This window comes from Anabrus simplex, chromosome 3, assembly GCF_040414725.1.
Source record: "Anabrus simplex isolate iqAnaSimp1 chromosome 3, ASM4041472v1, whole genome shotgun sequence".
In the NCBI taxonomy this organism is placed as follows: domain Eukaryota; kingdom Metazoa; phylum Arthropoda; class Insecta; order Orthoptera; family Tettigoniidae; genus Anabrus; species Anabrus simplex.
Genome location: NC_090267.1, coordinates 35,876,632 through 35,895,865, shown reverse-complemented (window position 1 = coordinate 35,895,865; position 19,234 = coordinate 35,876,632). Strand labels below are relative to the sequence as shown.

Below are 19,234 nucleotides of genomic sequence, written 5' to 3'. Positions count from 1 at the left end.
CCTATCAAGGAACAGGCATCGTGTGTTGCGTGGCGAGTAGCCCTGTGTTCAAATCTGGCTGTCCTTATGCAATTGGTATGTGAGGTGACTGGACTTGGAGAATTGAAAGTAAGGTGGGCCTGAGAATAGGCTTAAATATCTCTTAGGTCAGGGCCTCTCAAACGCCCAAACTCTCACGCGTGCAGAGCGAGGCGCAAGAGCTCCGTGCACTGTGCATCGGTGCCGCTCGGTATGGCTCGGATCAACGCTTCGTCTCTGGGCTACTCGGCTATGCTCGGCTCTACTCGGCTATACTCGGCTCAACTCAGCCCGGATTTGGAGCACTACGGCGCAAGTGGGGGAGAGGGAGACAGGCGGAGCGAGCGAGACAGGCGTGAGGAAAGAGAGAGTTAGCGCTATTGCTCCAAATCGAGGAGTGGGGGGTCTGCACTCTGGTCAACCAAGCCAAGTCGTCTTTTGCACCGTGCACAGTGCATGCACCACGCGCATGCACCTTGAGAGGCCCCGTCTTAGGTGATTCGAACGATCCCGGACTCATGGCTGTGTGTAAAGGAGAGAGACTTGTAAATAGACAGCAAGTAGTGAGTGTGGTTGTCCATGGTTCAGTAGAATTGAATATATATATGTGTGTGTATTTACTGGGTCGTCCTGAAATAGATTCGAGTAATAAAACAGACGGAGTATTATTCGTAACATTCTATTTTCTTTTACTGGCTTAAGAAATGTCAACTGTTGTTGCAATGAGTATAGAAGGCTGAAAAGAACCGGGAATATTCATCAGACAACACTAAGTAATTTTCTCATCATTAATTAGGCAAGTTAACTTGATGTAATATGTACAAATATAATTCTGCAATACCGCCGAAGTTAAACTTACGTTTAGTTTACAGTGTAGGTTGAATTTGTATTCACGGGAAACATAATGACCAAGGGAAAGACATTGTGGGAATATCGTTAAAATAAGAGAATACTTTTATAAAAATGCATAACGCTGACAAAACTAAATTTCAACAGTAATGTTCAGAAAGGCAAAAGGCTTGGAAGAAATTAGAAGCAAATACTTCTTTTATTAAATAAAAACAAAGCTCTTAATATATTTGCAAGGTATCCAAAATTGTCATCAAACTTATTCAAGTTTGACATTCTTTCCGTAATTGTAAACTAATGTACTGTCAATGAATATTGAATTTTCACGACCGCATTGTAATCGAAACAGACTTCCAACGTATTAGGTCGTGTTACGTACATGTAGTACGTGTTGAAGAGATGTTAAGTACAGAACAAAAATGGCCAGCCGGACACCGACGCGAAATCGGGAGGTTGTGGGTTCGGATCCCACTGGTGTCCGGCTGGCCATTTTTGTTCTGTACTTAACATCTCTTCAACACGTACTACATGTACGTAACACGACCTAATACGTTGAAAGTCTGTTTCGATTAATGTACTGTCAATTATCAATTAAACTTTATATTACTGGATAACACACACTGTTGGTTATTACGACGTCAAGCATTTCGACAAGAGAGTGGCCGGTATTTTACACCAGTTTCGCAGAAATTTACTATACCTTCCTTCAAACCTTAGAAAGATGTTGATCCAAAACTTGCTATTTCCTATGTCTTAATCTACAGCGGTTTCAGGGAAATATCAAATTAATATGCAACGAACGCATAACGCCTGTATATTTCGTCTTACATGCTCATAGAAAATCTGAAAAACTACAGAGTATTGAAGCTCAGGGATAGGTGATCTTATACAGACGTTTTCTTACTACTTAAATTCTGGAACCCTCTCATATATCGCCTCATCCATTTTACAAGAGTCAAGGACACGTTTTAGACAATGGGTTTACAGCCAAAATTATTTGAATTTTTCAGCATCGAATAGTTGAATTCAGCAAGTCACCTGCTGTAGCTGCTTCTACAGTATGCGATGGCCTTAAAATAAATGGAAAAACTAAAACCATATTTCAAATGCTGTTACTTTAGTACATAAAAGTAATATAGGTGAATTTGGCAAATATAGTTTAAGTTTCTGAAATTTGAAAAAAATATTTAACTTCACAGTATCGAAAGTTCGGCATGTTACATTTTATCTCTAATTTGGATTCATTTAAGTTGTAGTAGCAGTAGGTAACAGCCGTGAAACCAATGATACTACTTGTAAATAAGACACTTCAATTTCTAAATCCTTCAGCTGGTGCATATTTCGAGGATGACGGAGAAGGGCTTTCAGGTCGATGCACAACCACGAAGGCCTCTTCACAAGTAGTGGGCAGTATTTTGGATACAGGGAAGAGTATATAATATTGGTACAGACCTGTACGAGTCGTGCCGGCTGCGAGTCGGGACCCCCAGGGTGCACATCGGCGAGCGCGAGGCCACCACGGCTTCCTCCACATTGTCGACCGCGTCAGGTTCAGGCTCGCTATCAGGCGGCGGTTCCTCGCGGATGAGCGGCACGGGGTACGGGCAGGAAGCCATGCCACACGGCATCCTGTGAACAACACGTCAAGTGTCCATGTTTTATAGCAAACCAGAATTAAAATTTAAAGACTATTTGAAATTCCTTTAATTAATTTTGACTGAACGGAGTTAAAAGTCAGGTTGTGAGTTTCACAATTAGGAAAAGTCCTCTCCGTTTTAATTACTGCATTGATGGGGCGAAAATTCCTTTTAGGGATCATTGTAAGTACCTAGATGTTAATATAAGGAAAGATTTTCATTGAGGAAATCACATAAGTATGATTGTATATAAAGGGTGCAGATCTCTGCACATTGTTATGAGCGTAATTAGGGGTTGTAGTAAGGATGTAGTAAGGAGAGGACATATAAGTATCTGGTAAGACCCCAACTAGAGTATGGTTCCGGTGTATGGGACCTTCACCAGGATTACTTGATTCAAGAACTGGAAAAAATCCAAAAAAAAACGCCAAAAGAGTAGCGTTACATAAATGTTGCAAAGTTTGGGCTGGGAAGACTAGGAAAAAAAGGAGACAAGCTGCTCGACTGAGTGGTATGTTCCGAACTGTCAGTGGAGAGATGGCATAGAATAACATTTGTACACGAATAAGTTTGAGTGTTGTCTTTAAAAGTAGGAAAGATCACAATATGAAGATAAAGCTGGAATTCAGAGGACAAATTGGTGAAATACTCGTTTATAGGAAGGGGAGTTAGGGACTGGAATAACTTACCAAGGGAGAGGTTCAATGAATTTCCAATTTCTTTGCAATCGTTTAAGAAAAGGTAAGGAGAACAACATATTGGGAATCTGCTACCTGAACGGCTGCCCTGAATGCATATCAGTAGTGATTGATTGACTGTTTGAACCCTTCCAGCATACCTACTTCAAATTAAATACCCGGGGTGCATAGATGGGGTCTCCTTGACCAAAGGTGTATTCTTGTTTCTTTAGTAATTTTTAAAGCAATTCTTTATTTTGAACTTCTTGTGGTTCATTTAGTAAATTGCGCAACATTTTACATATTATTCTATTCTTAATCAAAAATATAAATATAAATCTATACCTATCAAATAAAAAGTAAGGATGGTTGTTTGTTTGTTTGTTTGTTTGTTTGTTTGTTGTTCCTTTGTTCGCTATACAAATCTACATGTCTCCGCTTATACAGTAAGTACGAAACTTTACACTGAGGCGCATGAGGCACTCAGACAACAACACTCGGGGAGCCGCTCTAAAAAAATCGTACATCTAAAAAGTACTCCAAGGAACCCAAATAGCCTACAGTAAGATACGTTTATTCCTGTTATTTACTAACAATGATTTTTGAGATACTGGAGAGGAAGAACCATGAATATGAATTCTACCGAAATACCTCATGGCATTACAGCTACGATCGGCTTTGTCCGCCGAACGTTCAATCTCCATTCCGAAGTCTTGTAGGTAATAAGGTGAGTAGTATAAGTTACGGGTTCGGCGACCTCCACCTCCACAGGCTTCCAACTCATTGACTGCGCTGGCTAAGACTGCATGCTTAACCTCACATCCGCCATGTTGGATGGAATTAACCTAACTTTTCACGCGTAAGAGAGCAAGCCTAAACTCATGCAAGGGCCTAACCTCAGTTTTACGGCCGGATGCCCTTCCCGACGCTATCTTGAATAGTAGGGCAATGGGTATTCTCAAGACGTTATTTTGAGTAGTAGGGCAATGGAGATTAGTATAAGAGAGCACACTTAACCTTGTGGAGGAGCATAACCTCAGTTTTACAGACGGATGCCCTTCCCAACGCCAATTGCACAAGATAGCAGCTATACACAGCTTGTTATGAGACGGCTTAAGTGTGCTTGCGCAGGATGGTGGCCGCAAGATGGCTGGTATACATAGACTCTTATGAGACCACCCTAGGGACGCTTGCGTAAGATGGCGGCTATCCAATTCTACAAGATGGCGGCTATCTAATTCTACAAGATGGGGCTATACATAGGCTCATATGAGACTCCCTAGCGATGCTTGCGCAAGATGGCGGCTATCTAATTCTTCAAGATGGCGAATATACATAGCTTCTTATGAGACTGCCTAGGGGTGCTTGCGCAAGATGGCTGCTATACATAGGATTTATGAGACAACCTAGGGACGCTTGCGCAAGTTGGCGGCTAGATTACTGAATTTAAAATCTTCATGCTTTTTGACGTGTTCTAACCACGTGGGCATGGATTTTGAACTTCGCGTGATGACGTATCATACCACGCGACCGTGACGTCGTGACCTCGTGCTCTTGTTTGTAAACAAAGCCACGTGCTTTTTGACACCTGCCATCTTGACGAACCCTAACCTCACTTTTAAGGACAAAAGAGCATCGCTAACATCACTGCTGTCATCTTCACGGCACTAAACCTCATATGCACGTCCTAGCGCGGAATTCAAAATCTAACAACAGAACATCGCTAACCTCACTGCTGCCATCTTAAAATATTCAGTTTTCCAATCACTAAAAATCTATCGAGCAGATACTGATTTCTCAGTGCACTACTAATTGGTCGGGGATTTTATTCTTTATTAGGTAATTCTAATAAGACGTGACACGTGGGTTCCATTCCCTGTTATGTGTAGCATGAATTTCTTCAGTTCTGAACACAAAGTTTTAACTCTTGATCATTAGCACGGTAACCTTCCCGTTTTTTAGGACGAGGCAGTTATCAGTCTTCCGCGTACTTGTAGTGGGAATAATACAAATATTAAGCAGTTTAGCTTGTAACTACTCTTAGTAGAAATACTATAAGAAAACCACGAGTCTGGTAGATCATTCGCTGCAGTTGTTTGTTGAAGTATTACCACAGGTATACACAACACGAATAGATTGCATTACTGTAAGATACATTGTAAACAGTCATTGATCATGAACAAGGCGAGTGTAAAGTTAGAAGAGATAAACCATTTACCAATAGAGATTAATTTGCTACATCTAACAAAGTAGAAGCGTTCTTGCAGATAACAATCGATGAGGGTGATGCTGCTGTCAAAAATGTACCAACTTCAGCTCACTCCTTCTAGGAGGAGGAGGTCGCGGTAAGGTAGAGGAGAAGGAGCCCTTCAGCGGTTCTGAAATCGACACATAATCGGACGTCTGTTAACGAAAAAGATGTAAAAGGAACTGCTTACCTACCTTACATACATAACAGGACGGGTCGTATTGCTAAAATCTTACGTAGGTACCATGTACGAACCGTTTTTGGAACATCAATTAAGATTAGGCAACTCCTGCGACCAACTAAGGATAATTAGCCTAAATTGCAACAACCTGGTATCTACAGAGTTCCCTGTACTTGTGGCAAGGTTTATATTGGTCATACTTCGAGAACGGTATGTACTCGCATCAAAGAACATACCAGATGTATCAGGCTCAACCAACCTGATAAATCAGCTGTTGCTGATCATGCCTTAACACCTGATCATGATGTCTTGTTCCAAGAAGTGGATGTTCTTTCCCGTATAAAGCAATATTGCCCAAGAATTATCAGGGAGGCGGTTGATACACGTAAACACCCAGATAAGTTCAACCACGATACAGGCTACAACCTCAGTGAATCATGGCTACCTATTATCAGAACCATTAGAGAGTAATGCTTTACTGTTGCCATTCATTGTCTCTAGTTGGGGCTAAAATGGCGTCCCGTTTACATCTTAGGGCACCATTTCAAATTCCTTATTGCTTTCTCTGTTTTCTCCTGACGAAGAAAGGCAGGGTTCCTTTCGAAACGCGTTGAGTGTGTTTTATAATTAATTACATGGCATAAGTCCAAAGTTTACCTCATGAATAGTTGGACACGGGCCGTGAAAGTCTAAATGATAATATAAGACTGAAATACGTTTCCGAACTGAAATTTCAAGTAAAACTGAGTATAGGCTCTCCATGAGGTTAGGCTTGCTGTCTTACGCATCAAAATTTAGGTTAAGCCCATCCAAGATGGCGGATGTGAGGTTAATCAAGCAGTCATAGCCAGCGCAGTTAATGAGGTGGAAGTCTCTCCGGAGAGCCTGTGGAGGTGGAGGTCGCCAAACCCGTAACTTATACTACTATGATGACGTTTGCTCTGGGAGATGAATCCTCTTTGGTATTATTGTAAAACACGCTCGCTATCCCAATGTCAGGCAGATCCTCAGTTCATCTCGGTGGTCTCTGAGCGATGTAAAATTCCCTGACCTGGTCAGAAATCCAAACTAAAGCCTTCCGTTAAGAGACAGTCTCGATTTCCTCATACAGCTAGGCCGGCATGAGCAATAACACTGCGCCGATATTCGATCTCACAGATGCGCAAACGATGCACTTTCCCAGCTCAAATGTTCTGGGCTGGCTGCATTCGAATACATTACGAAGTAATTAGGTCCTTATCAATCAGCTGCATACACATACGGCTGAAATTCGTGGTGAGTGGTTCAGAGAGTAGATCCCTTTTGAACCCAGATGGGCGGGTTCGATCCTGTCTTCGTACGGTGGTATTCGAAAGTCTAAATAAGCCGACTGGCGTATTGGTACACCCGCTTGTACGAGAACTACTGTGAGACAAATTGTTGACACGACCACGGCTCCGTAAACTGCATAATGTAGTCAGTATAACGTAAAACGTATATTATTATTATTATTATTATTATTATTATTATTATTATTATTATTATTATTATTATTATTATTATTATTATTATTATTATTCTAAAATGCTTGAACTTTCATTCCTCGTTCATCAACAACACCTGTCAGAATAAGTTAATGATGAGTGGTAATGTGGGTTCTCAATTACTGATATACACTTCCAAATCTTTCGCGATAGATGACAATCGCATCAAGGCTAGTTACTCCTCAAACCATTTTAAGGACTTGTTCTTCTTCCACTGTTACCTCATCTTTGGGGTCGCGGGTGCGAATCGTGTCGCATACGTGGATTTGGCCCTGTTTCACTGCCAGACGTAACCCTATGTGGAGTGATGTAATCACTATTGCGTGTTTCTGTGGTGCTTGGTAGCGTGGCGTGCTGTCTGAATATGAAGAGAGAGAAATTGGAACCAAAAAAACAGCCAAACCCAGATCCAAAAGAATTAATAAACGTTATCAACATCTCGTAACCGTCAGGAATCGAACCTGGGACTCCCTGAATCGGACTCAACGCTGAGTCAGCCACAAAGCATTCTAAAAACACCTTTTCTAAATTGTTATTTAAACGTTGGTTGTTGTTTAATAGCCAGGTCCGTCCCTTTTAATAAATAATAATGTTATTTGGCCCGGCTGACGGGCGGAGACAGAGCTTTATGTGGAGCGCTCCATCCGCTTGTATTTGTTACTTCAGTTCCGCGTCGGTAGATTTACCGGCATTGAAAACACTGCTGCGGGACGAAGTATCATCATCTCGGCACCTACGAAAACCGTAAGCGTCCTCTTCATTGTCCGCCGGTGTGCCCACGTCGCGCCATCTGGGGTGCCAGATGCGGAAGCTGGATCATCTACCAGGTCATCATCGTAGCTAAAGCAGTACATACTCCACAGGATATAGGTCTTATGGTTCAGATGATTGATTGATTGATTGATTGATTGATTGATTGATTGATTGATTGATTGATTGATTGATTGATTGATTGATTGATTGATTGATTGATTGATTGATTGATTGATTGATTGATTGATTGATTGATTGATTGATTGATTGATTGATTGATTGATTGATTGATTGATTGATTGATTGATGCAGGCCTCAGGAGAGGACTGGTATAGGTCCCTATATGTCACACCCATGGGTGACCTACGCTTCTGTTTTGGTTAGTTTGTTGTTGTTGAAGCTTTTGTTGTTGTTTGTTTGTTTGTTTGTTTGTTTGTTTGTTTGTTTGTTTGTTTGTTTTGATGATGAGGAGGAGGAGAAGGAAGAAGGGAACGGATGAACTCGGTGCCGGCACATAGCTTACTCCTGTCGAATCAATTCAAAGGGTCTTCTCATGCTTTAACATCTCTATGCGACAGACGAATAACAATAAACAATTAACTCCACATGAACATTGCAGAGATATTTAGATATGAACCCAAGCTTTTGCCACACTCTCTAGTTATTAGGAATTGTATAACACCACCTTTCCTACCCCGGCAGCCAATATTCAGGTGATGACACTTTCCCACCAATGGGACACGAACCAGGTGACAATTGTGTCAACCCTTAAAGATTTGACGCATTAATCATTATGACCAACAGCTGGCATATAATAATAATAATAATAATAATAATAATAATAATAATAATAATAATAATAATAATAATAATAATAATAATAATAATAATAAATACATATATTATTATATATGATATGAAAGAAAATATTACAAGAAATACCATTAGTTTAACATTTTAAATCCAGCGTCATTATATACAAATTCACACACAACTTTAGTATTTCCCGTACTTAACGCTACGGCTATAGTTTGAACTTACTACTAGCTTAACATTACAAATTATAATAAAGTAATTTTAAAACATAACTAAACAACAACAACAACAACAACAACAACAATGGTGTGTGATCTCCGGGGAGGCCTGGTGCAGGTCTCTTAAGTTGACACCCAATAGACGACCTGCGCGTCTGTGAAGATTGAACCCCTATCTAGACTGAGATGAATTTTAATGGCGAAGACGGCACAAACGCTCAGCTTCCCAACCGGAAAACGAATCCGGGACCTCTTCGTCTAATGGCCAAATTATTAACCATTTAGCCATGGATCCGGAGAATCTCTTCGCAAATATTTTCCAGTTTTGTGTTATTTGAAGGTCATCAGTACATAAATGGCAATTGCAGTATTTCAATTGAGATGATATGTCATTGATGTAAAAATGAAAAATTAATGGTCCAAATATAGAGCCTTGTGGTACGTTTGTTTGTTTGTTTGTTTCATTGATTGTTTGTTTGATTGATTGATTGAGTGTTTGTTTGTTTGCTTGCTTGCTTGTTTGTTTGTTTGTTTGTTTGTTTGTTTGTTTCTCTGTTTCTTTCCTTTGTTTCTTCCTTCCCCAAGGCGGTTGTTTATTCTTTACAAGTACTCGTTGTCTGCGCTTAGTGATATAAGAGATAAGGAGTTGTGGTACGGTGTGGTACGGTACAGCTCGGACTACATAATTAGTCACCCGTGTCGCTAAGCGACCAGCCAGATAACTTAGCTCACAATAAATAAGAGCCGTAAAGATGAAATCAGTTAATCGAATCTTATTTATTTTACAAAAGGAAACTTGTTTTTTCTCAGGGGTTTTATCAGACTGTCTCCTAAACCAAGCGGAACCGTTCCTACATGTCCCTACCAGTATAAGCTTTTTGCACTAATGTCCAGTTTGAATAGGAATTTTAGCCTTTAACAGAACATCAACTATTGTGTTACTGCACAAAGCCAGATTTCGTTAAAAATAACATTCGAAAGCCATTCACTGCAGTGCAGTTTGGCTGAAGGACTCCGCGTTCGATGCCCGGCCGGGCCGATGCTTTTTAGGTACTTAGTGTTTGTGTTCGTCGTAATACGAATGTCTTCATCTACACACAGAGCGCTAAACTGCCGATCGACTGAGAAACACACAATAGTAGTGCGGTGTTGTCAAGGGCACACGTCCGTAAAACTGGGACAAATCCACTTTTAATACCAACACCTAAAAATTGGGAAAAGGCCAGAAAGAAGAAAAAGGCGAAGAAGTACCCACTGCATTGTAGGTGGGCCATACGAAGGAATGAAAGTCGGAGTGGCTCAAACGGTTGAGGCGCTGGCCTTCTAACGCCAACTTGGCAGGTTAAATCCTGGCTCACTCTAACGGTGTTTGAAAGCACTCAAATTCGTCAGCCCCGTGTTGGTATATTTAGTGGCACGTAAAGGAACTCCTGCGGGACAATTTTGCGGCACCTCGGTATCTCCGAAAACCGAAAAGCGAATAACATTATTAATATTAAAGCGCTATACCAGTGTTAATCTGAGATAATTCACGTTATCTTACAGTTGTAAGGTAAATAAAAGTGACAAGAATGATTGCTACCAGTATCTGTCAGAGATAATAGCAGGAGAGTAACCCATAATCCAAGAAATCGCAACATATAAACGGTCTTCTTCTGCTTCATATGCCCTTAGCTGTAGAGATGGTGCAGAGCAAGTTGGCCGTGCAGTTAGGGTCGCCCAGTTGTGAGCTAGCATTTGGGAGATGGTGAATTCGGTAGCGCTGAACGCGGCTTCCCATTTTCAAACCAGGAAAATGCTGGGGCTGTACCTTAAGGCTACGGCCGCTAACTTCCCATCCTTCCATATCAGAAATTCTTGGATGCGTTAGTGCGACGTTAAACCCCAGTAGCACCGAGCTCGATAGCTGCGGTCGCTTAAGTGCGGCCAGTACCCAGTAACCGGGAGATAGCGGGGTTCGAGCCCCACTGTCGGCAGCACTGCAGATGGTTTTCCGTGGTTTCCCATTTTCACACCAGGCAAATGCCGGGGATGTACCTTCATTAAGGCCACGGCTGCTTCCTTCCACTTCGTAGGCCTTTCCTATCCCATCGTCGCCATAAGACATATCTGTGTCGGTGCGACGTAAAACAAATAGCAAAAAGAAATTTTAAAAAACAATAGCAAATGTAGAGGTGGTGTCTCATTATTTAAATGGAGGCTTCCAAGTGTGACAAGACGGTATTCCTTGTCAGTGATGGAGGGGAATGAACGTTTCACAGAATTTCTCGAGCGCCTTGAGAGTTGTTTCCCTTGCTCCAAAGAGTAGGGCTATTACATTGATATTCTGATGTCCATATTCTCGTCGCTTCTCATACTCCCTTCTTTTTCTCGTTTACCCCGCTTAGCTGGTTAGAGTATTACTCACAATGAACAGTGGGGTCGATAATACGTCCTTCGACTCTTTCTCTGAAGGCTATATTATCAATCCTTGACATACTGCTGCTCTCCGAAATGACGTGTACTTTTTCATGCAAAGTACAGCAATTTTCTCGTAATCCCTTACAGTATGATGTCGGGAAAGGTGCAAGGATTCCCCGTGGGAGCAATATCCCAAGACATGAGAAATGGTTTCCATCTCGTTCTGGCAATGCCGACAAGGGCTATTAACCCGGAATCTGCCTGGCACGGACCGAACTGCTGCAACACTGGCTGTCATTTTTAAAGTGTCCCGCCATTCATCGCATTATAATCCCTCATGTTGTATTACGTAATTGTTCTTTTTTTCTGCAATCTACTTTACGTCGCACCGACACAGATAGGTCTTATCGCGACGATGGGAGAGGAAAGTACTAGGAGTGGGAAGGAAGCGACCGTGACCTTAATTAAGACACAGCCCCAGCATGTGCTCAGTGTGAAATTCGGAAATAACGGAAAACCACCTCCAGGGATGCCGACAGTAGGTTTCGAACCGACTATCTACCGAATGCAAGCTCACAGCTGTGCGCCCGTAACCGCACGGCCAACTCGCCCGGTCTCTTCATATTTAGCCCAATCGATCTCCTCTCCCATCGTCGCCATAAGATCTATCCGCGTCTGTGCGACGTAAGGCAACAAGAAAGAAAAAATGAAGAGAAGCAGAGATATAACGAAGGGCCACATCTTAAGACTTGTTCATTTGGTTTTTCAGGGAGTTGTAGACGGTAAGATCAGTAGAGGTAAACCAAGGTACGAATACGACAAGCGGATTAGAGTAGATGTATGATGATGTAGTTGCGTAGAAATTAAAAGTTTAGCACAGGACAGGGTGGCAGTCTATGAACTGATGACTAGAATAATAACACACCGGGCGAGTTGGCCGTGCGCGTAGAGGCGCGCGGCTGTGAGCTTGCATCCGGGAGATAGTAGGTTCGAATCCCACTATCGGCAGCCCTGAAAATGGTTTTCCGTGGTTTCCCATTTTCACACCAGGCAAATGCTGGGGCTGTTCCTTAATTAAGGCCACGGCCGCTTCCTTCCAACTCCTAGTCCTTTCCTATCCTATCGTCGCCATAAGACCTATCTGTGTCGGTGCGACGTAAAGCCCCTAGCAAAAAAAAAAAAAAAAAAAAAGAATAATAACAACAACCTCCCACGCACTGGAGCTAAAACGAGCCCCGCTGAAGTGCTGCTCGCGTGACCTACCTTCTGTCTTCCTTGTGTCCTTCCGTCGGCCCGTCGCCACCCCTGCATATCGTGTCCGAGAAGCGCCGGGAATTTTACAAGGAGTACGTGAATAAGTTTCGTCGTTGTGAATTGTGCCGCCAAGTTGAGGAAGGACATTTCGATATTTGTTCTGAGCTACCGTACATTTGTTTGTTTTCACTGTCTGCAGCTAAACAGTAAACCAAGAGCAAGCAGTATCTTGTATTTGTTTATCGTACGGCAAGTTGGCTATACAAAATAAAATGTAAATCAACAGCCTGTTTCCAGTCATTCGACTGGGTCAGGACTGGAATGGATGAAGCTCCCATCTAGCGGCGAAGATAGGAATTGTACCGGCTGCCGAAGTATGTCACACTCCTCTGAGGCAATGATTAATGAATGATTAATGAAATGAAATGATACTGGAGAGTGTTTCTGGAATGAAAGATTTCAGGGAAAACCGGAGTACCCGGAGAAAAACCCGTCGTACTTCCGCTTTGTCCAACAAAAATCTCACATGGAGTGACCGGGAGTTCAACCTCCGTATCCAGCGGTGAGAGGTCGGCGCACTGCCGCCTGAGCCACGGAGGCTGCAAGTACACAAAACAAAAATAAAATTTACAATATATGCAAGGACAAGAATGTTTATAGCATTCACATTTACAAATCAATGTCGAGTTGCTGTAGCCATTCTAAGAAGGGGGGTGTAACACTGATGATATCTCGGGCTGGTCCATCACACTTCCTCAGAGGGCACTCCTCAATAATGTGCTTCACTGACTGGAAAAGGGCTCCGTAGTCACAGGCAGGAGATCCTCGGAGTCCCCACTTATGTAGCATGGCATTATTTCTAGCGTGGCCTGTTCTTACACGGTTGAGTTTAGACCATGGGTGTCTCTTCAGGTGAAATCCTGGAAGTCCAGTTGTGGGGTCTTTTGTGCCTTAGTGTTTCACACGTGCAGAGCTCCAGCTTTGGCGCCACTTTTCCTGGATATTAAAGCCTGTTATGTCATGTCATATTGGGTTCTTTGATTTAAGACGAGAAGGGGGTAGGTCTGTGGATGACCAGGATGGTGTAACATTTTCCACTCGCGTATAGTTGCTTCCTGTCGTCTCAGTTCTGGAGGTGGTATGTTACTGATAGTGTGTAGCCACGGGATTGGGGTGGATTTTAGTGTGCCTGTTGTGGTTCTCATACATTTGTTCAAATGATGTCCATGTTCCTAGTATGAGCGCTACGTTGCCAATGTCGTACCAGCTACATTCTTCATGACGATGTTTCGTGACTTAAATTTCTGACTTGTGTTTTCCAGCTGGGTTTTTTGTACGTTAAAGAACGGTTAAGGTGATGCCAAGGTACTTGGGTTTGAAATTATGTTTAATTCTTTGTTGGCAGAACACATCGTTGACCTTTTGGCCGGATTTGGGCAAAGACTCCACTTCGTGTAGTACGCATTCAAAGTTTCCAATTGGACAGCCTTGAATAAGTCGTCAGCATAGCAGAATGTCTTGCTGTTGGTTTCAGGCATGTCACTGTCCCACTCGTTGGCTGAATGATCAGCGTACTGGCCTTCGGTTCAGAGAGTTCCGTGTTCGATTACCGGCCAAGTTGGGGATGTTAATAGCTTCTGATTAATTCTTCTAGCTCGAGGACTGGGTGTATATATCTGTCCCAACACTCTCCTCATCACATTCAGACAACCACACGATCAACCACCAGAGAAACATGCAACAGTGATAACATCCCTCCATATAGGATTGGCGTTAGGGAGGCCATCCGGCCGTAAAACAGGGCCAGATCCACATGTACGACGCAGTTTGCACTCGCCATCTCACTGGTGCAGGACAAACCGGGAGCAAAAGAGAAGAAGATTGGTGTCAGGCATGTCACTGGTGTACAAGTTGAAACAAACAGTGTATCACGTTTACACACAAGCGCCTGAGAGGTTGACTGCCGTACTGAGATCTTTAAGGGGACTCATGAATGGAATGTTGCCAATTTTGACAAAAATCGAATTTTTAAAATTAGCCTTAAATATCCCCTAATTCTTCTTCATTCAATACCCATTATCAGTTTTGACCTAACGAAAATTTAAAGTTCCAAATGCCGGATTTAAAGGGCAGCGGCACGGTGAACATAGAGCTAGTCCACGCCCGTTCTCTCACAACGTCAGACAGTATGGCATCAAAGATTTTCAGCCTACCATTTCAACAATTCCGCTGGAATATATTTACGTCGTAGTAGCCCTACGCTGTGCTGAAGAGGTAAAACAAGGCTGAGGGTTTAAATTAACGTCCAGAGCAATTTTTCATAAAACTATCAATTACATCTTTCCAGCTTGAATCATTTTCAGTTCTTTGCCATGTATAAAATATGCCTTGGGACACAGTTCTTATCAGATCCACTTAAAATTTAAGATAAATGTTTTGATATGTACAGCATTTTATTATCACTTGAATATCATCTTCATATTTTTGCTCCTGAAGTAGCACCAAACTAGATTTTAACCTCCTTTATGCATAATAAAAGAACTGAAGAAACTTACATATCCAATCCGTTTGTACCAGGCTGCAAAACCCAGATTTATTGTGAAGTATATGAGTATTTTTGACAAATTTGCCAAATTATAACCGAAAAATAATTAAAGCTGTGCCACAAGGAGCATCTTCCATGCAACATATAAATACATTTTGAACTTTGCAACAAATTAACTAATCAACTGTAAACTTTGTGTGATGCTTCATACTTTTAATGTATGCTTGCGTTTCAAATTTGGTTTTGACAAGTGGTAAATTTTAGAAGTTGCAAATTTCAGCCACAACTCCCCTTAAGCGCGCGTAGTGCCTAAACTAATCACTGCAGACCTATGGTTCCCATATTCAAAATTCTACTCTTTTTTATCATATAACACTCCTTAATTTACGAAACAAATTTTTATGTTCCCTGTACTAGTACTGTCACGTCTGTCGGTGGGAAGCGGAAGAATTTCCTTCAGGGTGCATTTTATCATCTTGTGGGTGTCTTCAAGAAATTGGAGAGGGATATTACTCGGGGCACAGGCTGGAAAGAATATACCTAAGTTGAACGTACCAGCAAATTTAACTACAATGAACTTCTAGTAAGCCTGAAGAGGAGTAGCAGGTGACAATGGCTCATTTTTGAAACTTAATTCCTGCATTGTGCTTTGTGCTCTCTTAGTCAGTTACTCACATATTTCATTAATTTATATAATGTATTTTGAGTGACACAGATTACTTTGTAAGATATAATCGGGCACAGATTAATTTTGAATGCTACACGAGTAGTGAGGAGTTGGTTAATTTTCTCTCATCTAATCAGAATCTGTTACATCGCTACAAATTGACATTTTGTTGATCAAATCTGATTTATATTCAGACCTCTTGTTGTAATGTGCACAAGCTCCAATAAATCGTCACGAATAAGCAGCTTACGAATCATTAAATATTCAAATCCACGGCAAAGCTACTTCCATGTACACAGTATGTCAAACAATACCCTCTTTAGCGGATTTCATTAAAACCAAATGAAATACGCAACATGCTGTGTAAAAGAGAATCTTCCTACAACCTCAATGCTGCTGTGTTAAAACTGATCACGTACATAAATAAATATAACTTGTTGAGTACCCAACTAATTCTACTGTACAAGCGCAATTTCAAATTCATTTTGAAAATTTTCTTCTCTTGCTTCGTTATTCCCATTTAAAAGAGTGCGTTGGAAATTTTTCATTGGCTTGATGACTTTCGCCATTCTGTTATTCATAAAATAACTGCATTACCTCTTCTTACCACCTTTTTACCAGTCCTGCTGCTAGTTTTAACCATAAATGTGTGTTTATTTACTGAGATTCTGAAGCCTTGGCTATTTCTCATTATGTGTTCGCCGATGTTCAATTCAATCAGGTCCCCTCTTGTTTCCTCCTGCCAATTTATTCTCCCATTTTGAGAATTTATACATGAGCAATATTCTTGTGAGTCTATTATTATCCATCCTGAAAATGTGTCCTAAATATTTCCACCGTACCCTCCGTAAAGTACTGATGAAACTATATGTGCGACTATAGAGGTGTCCAGTTCGCCTCTTGGTACAAATTCCAAATTCATGTGTGGGGCCGAAAATATTTATAAGAATTTAACTTTCTTTTTTTCAACACCTGCAAATTTAGAATGACCTCCTAAAGCTTCCTGTAAGACAACGGTTTTGTACATTTTCAATTTAGCAATACATGACATTACTCGTTTATTGTAGTCATCTCATGTTAGTCTAAACGCCCTCTCAAGTTTTGAGATCCCATTCTGTATTGGCCAAACTGTCTAATTCCGAAGGAATTTAAAGGTATTTAAAGTGGATACCTGTAAGATTGTCCCGTATGATGTTTCAATTTTATATTTTACAATTTTGCTGAAAATTCTGCATATACTTGGTTTTCTCGAATGATATCTGAAGGCCTGCTTGTGATGATATTCTGTGTAATGTTTCGATAGCATACCTAGTTTCCTCCTTGTTCTTAGTGATAATCGCTAGGCCATAAGCGAAAGCGAAGCATTTCACTTTGATTTTCTTATCAGCAGTCTCAATTTTTATGCCTGTGATATCATTTCCCCACTCTCTGATGACTTCGCCTACAACCAAGTTAAACAGAAGAGGGGGGAATTACTAATACTACTATTATTATTATCATTACATTGACACATCCAGATATGGACAACGGCCACACAAGCTACCTACGATTCTTCTTTCGGTGTCTTACACTTTTTTTTTATTTTGTTGCCAAATAATCATGAAACTCGAGCTTATCTTCTGTCACTCTCCTGCCAAGATGTTGCGCTGTTTAGCAGGATTTCTCTTTTAATTCTCCCATAAATCCGCCCGTCTATTCCGTTTCATTCACTTTAAGTGTCCGTAAAAGGTCAGACATTTTTCTCCCTTCTCCTCTTCTTCTTCTTCTTCTTTCACCGCGCCTTGTGGCTTTGGCGACGCGACAGTGACGTTCCCATAGTCCCTGCCCAGTGCAACTTCAGCGGTAAGCATGAGTCCTGCCATATCAATTTTTATCTTCCAATTTAAGGTCAGTTGAGGTCATCCGCAGCCTGTTTTCCCTCCAATATGCTCTTTTGAGGTTACTCCACTTGGTGTATTTTACATATTTTACATACATTCTACATATTTTACATATGATACAGTCCCAAGATGACAAGTGCTGACAAGTGTGAAAACTACCGCACCATTAGTGTAGGATCTCACGCTTGCAAAATTTTAACACATTCTTTACAAAAGAATGCTAGTGGATTAACGTCGCACCGACACAGATAGGTCTTATGGCGACGATGGGACAGGAAAGTGCTAGGAGTTGGAAGTAAGTGGCCGTGGACTTAATTAAGGTATACCCCAGCATTTTCCTGGTGTGAAAATGGGAAACCGCGGAAAACCATCTTCAGGACTGCCGACAGTGGGGTTCGGACTCACTATCTCCCGAATACTGGATACTCCCCACACTTAAGCGACTGGAGCTATCGACCTCGGTACCTCTGAGATTTGTGTATGATACTGATATTTTGTCGGAGTTGCTAAATGTCTGGAGAAATTGCTAATTAGTATGAACAGAGCCTTGAGATAGAGCACAAGATGAATGATGTCCAAAACAAAAGTAACTGAATGCTGTCCAAAGAAGTCAGGTGATGGAGGAAATATTGGTTTAGGAAATTAAGTCTTAAAGGAAGTAGATGAATATTGTTACGTGGGTAGTAAAATAACTAACCATGGAAGAAGAAAGCATTAAATAAATTGCAGACTAGAGCAAGTAATGAAGGCCATTCTTAAGAATAAATGCCCATTTCGAATATTGGTATAAGAAATAGAAATATGTTTTTGAAGACTAGAGCGTGGCTTTGTCTGGAAGTGTAACATGGACAATAACCAGCTCAGAAAGAAAGAGAATAGAAGCCTTTGAAATGTGGTGTTACAAAAGCCTTCTGATGGTGAATTGTTCATGTAGAATTACAAAAGAAGAGTTAATGAATCGAGTTGGTGAGGAGAGAATGATTTGGCTAAATTTGACGAAAAGAAGTGATAGAATGATAGGACACATCTTAAAACATCCAGGACTTGTTCAGCTAGTTCTTGACGAAAGTGAAGGTGGTATGAACGGTAGGAGTAGGCCAAAGAGTGAATATGACAGGCAAGTTAGAGTACGAAGACGAAGATGAAGAATTTAGTATCTGCGTAGAAATGAAAAGTTTGGCAGAGGATAGGGTGACATGGAAGGCTCTACCAAACCAGTATATGGACTGATGATCCGAACAAAAAACAATTTTGTAAAAACATTTTCTTTTCGACTCTAACCCTTGGTATTGCAATTCAGTTACGTGTAATGAATAGTAATAATATATGTCGACCTCTGTGGTGAGTGGTTAGTGTGATTAGCAGCCATCGCGGCAGAATCGGATTCGATTCCCAGCTCTGCCACGAAATTAGAAAAGCGGTACAAGGGCTCGAACGGGGTCCACTCAGCCTCGGGAGATCAACTGGGTAAAAGTAGTTCGATTCCCGCCTCAGCCATCTACGAAATGGTTTCCCGTGGTTTCCCACTTCTTCTCCAAGTAAACGCCGGGATGTTACCTAACTTAAGG

General features: G+C 41.4%; 1 long non-coding RNA gene across 1 annotated transcript in view; it reads right to left on the bottom strand.

Moving 5' to 3' along the window:
* Nucleotides 1-2,363: 2,363 nt before the first annotated feature.
* Nucleotides 2,364-19,234, bottom strand: part of LOC136866976 (uncharacterized) — a 965,921-nt gene continuing 949,050 nt past the window's right edge. The window contains exon 3 of the long non-coding RNA XR_010859599.2: nucleotides 2,364-2,496. This is a non-coding gene — a long non-coding RNA (uncharacterized lncRNA). The remainder of the gene's footprint in view (nucleotides 2,497-19,234) is intronic.